Below are 4,584 nucleotides of genomic sequence, written 5' to 3'. Positions count from 1 at the left end.
TCTAAACTAGATTGATGATTTCAAATATATGAAAAGATAGGGGGTTTCAAAATTATAAAATAAAATTAGTGGGCATGGCCCCCCATAACTCCCATTGTTTCTTCATTAAGGGTGTGTTTGTTTGGATGGACTGGATAAGGAGGGATTGGAATCCATTGGATTGTAATCTTGAAATTCATAGTCTTGAGACCATTTGGTTGAATAGGATATGTATAATGTATCCCATGTTTGTTTAGTCATGAGATTAGATGTCAGGAGAGAACTGTTTGGTTAGATAAGATATGAATCCTATCTTTATTTGGGATATTATGGAGAATGATAAATGCTCAAATGACTATTTTATCATTTTCAATTATTTACTAAGTAATAGCAATATTAAACATATATTTAATATTTTAATTATTTTTAGCTAGATTAAATAAAAATTTATTTTATTCTATTTTATTTTTTACACAATAAAATAAATTTATTTTTAAAAATTAAACAAATTAAATAAATAAAATATCAATAAAAATATATGTTATTTTTTTAATTAAAATTTTAAATAAATTTATTTAAAAAATAATAATTAAATAATGAAATTAAATAAAATAATTTTAATTTTAAATTGAGACATTAAAATTTTATTGAATTTTACTAAATATAATACATAATTAAATAGTGGAGGGTCAAAATGGTCATTTCACCACATAATCCCATATCCCTCTTATCTCCCCATTTGTGTCCCACCCCCACCCCATGGGACACAATAGTCCAATACATTTAGGACTAATAATCCGGAGCAAAATTGAAAAATCAAACAACGGATATAAATTCTATCACACCCTTTAATCCTATCCCACCCTTCAATCCCTCCAAACAAACAACACTTAAATGGATTTCATTACTTTCTTTTGAATATTGTGAACGAATTTTGGGTTTGAATGAGATTGTTTTACCATCATTAATGATGTAAGGGAGATTTTCATTACAACTTATGGGGATATATTTTCTGAGTCCCAACACGTGGCCAAGGTGACGCCGACGTGTCAGCCGAGGTGTCACGTGTCCAGGTGATGACGCCGAGGTGATCTCAGCAAGGCCGAGGTTATCTCCAAAGATATCGGAATCCGAGATAAGCGGATAAGGCACGAGAGTCCAAGAATAAGGAAGGACTTTAACATGTATAAGGATAAAAACTCTTAGGGAGTTTATCTTTATCTCTTGGGGAGTCTAGGATAAGCACTGAGCAAGAGTCCATTGAAGCTAGGCTTCTAGTGGGACTAGGATTGAGTTAACTATAAAAGAGAGGCACCCCCGATGGGTCTAAGGTACGCAATTTATATTCTGAACAGTGAGTTTAGCACTATCGATTATCTTTGAGAGATATACTAACTTGATCGTCGGAGTGCCCCCGGGTGGACGAACCACAGCCAGAATCTTCTCTTTTTGTTGCAGGTCAGCCAGGTGCCATCTATTTTGCCAGTTCTCTCCAGCTGATTACTGAGTTGTCAGTGTGATCGGAAAATCACTCACACAATTTGGCGCCGTCTGTGGGAAAGAAAGAAGAATAGATGGCCAGTGACGGACAGAAGGAAAAGATTGGGGATGGCACTCCTGCTGGGAGTGGCAGACCTATCGACCTTGACGTCGAAGAAGACCATCGCAACACAGAAACTTGTGACTAGAATCACAGCAAGAAAGACGTCGGCCAGGATGGCGACGTACCAAAGAAGCCAGATCGAAGTGGGTACTACAATGAGGATGGCCTCCAGGTATGGAAGGATAGATGCCTGCGGAGGGACGAAGAGGTAAAAGAGATGGCAAACAAATTGGTAGACCTACAATCAGTCATCAATTTCATGATGCAAAACAATGTCAAGCAGCCACTATTCCACTACAGGACACGCCGATTCCAGCGGCCAATGCTCAGAAGGGAGGACAGAAGACAATTCCAATAGCCCCCAACATACCAGAAGCGAAAAACACTCTCACCAGCCTTCCAGGGAGGTCGGGCGAGGAGAGTCGATGAGAGAAGAATCACAGAGGACGCATCACACAAAGGAGGCAGACCCCAAAGAACATTGGCATGTTCAGGGGCAGGCACTTTGCTTCGACACAACTAATGGGGAAAGGTCGAAGAGGACTCACCATGAAGCTGAAAGTAGTGCACCAAAAAGATTGAGATCAAGAGATAGTCGAGCTCTTGGGCGGAGAAAGGAGGACTTAAGAGATTACCTCAAGAGGAAACAACAAAAGCCCGATGCCGCGGTAAACTCCCCTGATAAACCGAGAACATCGTTCTCAGTGGAGTTGGATAAATTTGAGGCACCAAAGAGATTCAGTATGCCGAGATTCCAAATATACGATGGTAAGTCAGACCCAAACTTCCACGTTGGATTATATTTGAACTCAATGGCATTGTATAGTGCGAACGAGCCGTTGCTCTGCAAAGTGTTCCCCTCATTGTTCGGGGAGATCGCATCAAATTGGTTTCACAAACTACCGAAGGGAAATGTGAAGACCTAGGAAGGCCTAGCCGAGATGTTTATGGCCAGGTTCGTGACAAACAAGCTGCAACCATTAAGGGTGGACGCATTAATGGCTCTGAAGATCAGTAAGGATGAAGACCTTAGGGCCTATACAAAAAGGTACTATAAGGTGTACAACCGAATACCAGAGTGTAATCAAGAGGTGGCGGTCGTATCTTTCAAAAACGGCCTAAAAGACAACTGTCCACTACGAAAATCTTTGGCAAACACATTGCCAAAAAGTATGGAAGAGCTTATGGCGAGAATCAAGAAGTATGCCAGAGCCGAGGAAGACACGTCGGGGACTAAGGAGACAAAGCAAGAGAAGGGAAACGGCTCGCTGAAGCGAGACCGAGGTAACAATGGATCAAGAAAGTAAGAGACAGAACTGAGGGCAACATAGGCAGTGACAACTGTGTTCCGAATCCCAATTCACAAAGGCCTGGATCAAATTCGGAATCAACCTTATTTCAAAACACCAGTAAAGGCACCAGGAGAATTCATGGGAAGAAACCTTGGCAGGCTTTGTGCTTACCATAATGAAAACGGGTCAGGGCTGCAGAGCCCTGAAAACACACTTGGAAGACCTGGTGAGGCAAGGCCATCTGCGAGACCTTGTCGATGAGGCCAGAACAAGGGAAGAACAGGCAAGACTACCTCAGGCACTAGCAGCTCCGTCTCCCCTAGCACAACAACCTCAGGTAGGAAGACCTCGGGTAATTAATGTAATTCACTCGAAGGTTAATGAGAATGAAATTAGGGGGGAGACCCAAACGGTGAAGCACTTGCAGCATGTCTACCAAGTCAGGAAGAAGAGACATCGAGCATAGGAGTGCCAAGGACCAATAGTGTCCTTTACTGAAGCCGACCTTGAGATGGTGCAGCATCTGCATAATGATGCCTTGGTAGTATCCTTCCAGGTTGGGGAATGCCAAGTAAAGCGCATCCTGATTGATCAAGGCAGCTCTTGTGACATCATGTACGTCCGATGTTACAAAGAGCTCGGCCTTCACCCAGACGATATGGAGCAATCCAATAGCCCAATGGTCGGGTTCAATAGAACACCGACATGGCCACTGGGAATAACCAGCTTGGAGGTGCAGGCAGGCACCAAGAAGATAACAACAGAGTTCACCGTAATCGACACACCCTTCCCTTACAACATCATTTTGGGAAGGCCATGGTTATATGCAATGGGGGCAGTTCCCTCAACATTGCATCAACTATTGCGATTCCCAACAGAGCATGGGATTGAGGAGGTCAGAGGAGATTAGCTGCAGGCAAAGAATTGCTCCATGGCAGCAATCAAATCCACCTGCAGCATAAGAGAGCCAGCGAAGGCAGAGATCGAAGATGAAGACGTGGAGGTCTTAGAGGATGTCGGCAAGGAGCCAGCTGAGAAGAGTGAAGAAGCACTAAAGAAAATCCTCGTCCAGGAAATGGATGAAGAATGCTTTTTTCTTCTCGGCTCGGGCTTAGCTGAAGAAGAGAAAAAAAAGTTGGAAGCTTTTTTGAGAGCAAATATTGAGGTGTTTGCTTGGACGCCTTACGAGATGCTTGGCATTGATCCCGAGGTCACTTGCCATAAGCTGAACGTTGACAGGTCGGCCAAACCTATAATCCAACGAGCAAGAAGACCGACGTTGATACACGTCGAAGCAGTGGATGAGGAAGTAGACAGACTTCTCGAGGCCAGGGCCATTCGAGAGGTAAATTACCCGACATGGCTATCAAACACAGTAGTAGTGAAGAAAAAGAATGGCAAATGGAGGGTCTGCGTGGACTTTACCAGCCTGAACAAGGCCTGTCCCAAAAACAGTTTTCCTCTACCCAAGATTGACCAGCTGGTAGACGCCACTTCGGGGCATGGAAGGATGAGTTTCCTGGATGCCTACAGGGGATACCATCAGATAGCCATGTATCCCCCAGATGAGGAGAAAACTGCGTTTATCACCCCAAAAGGTCTGTACTACTACAGAGTGATGCCTTTTAGGTTGAAAAACGCAGGAGCAACTTACCAAAGACTGGTAACCAAAATGTTCAAGCACCTGATTGGCGGAACGGTAGAAGTTTA

This window comes from Camellia sinensis, chromosome 3 (genome assembly GCF_055761805.1).
Source record: "Camellia sinensis isolate YWXY chromosome 3, ASM5576180v1, whole genome shotgun sequence".
Classification (NCBI taxonomy): Eukaryota; Viridiplantae; Streptophyta; class Magnoliopsida; order Ericales; family Theaceae; genus Camellia; species Camellia sinensis.
This window is presented reverse-complemented; position numbering follows the sequence as displayed.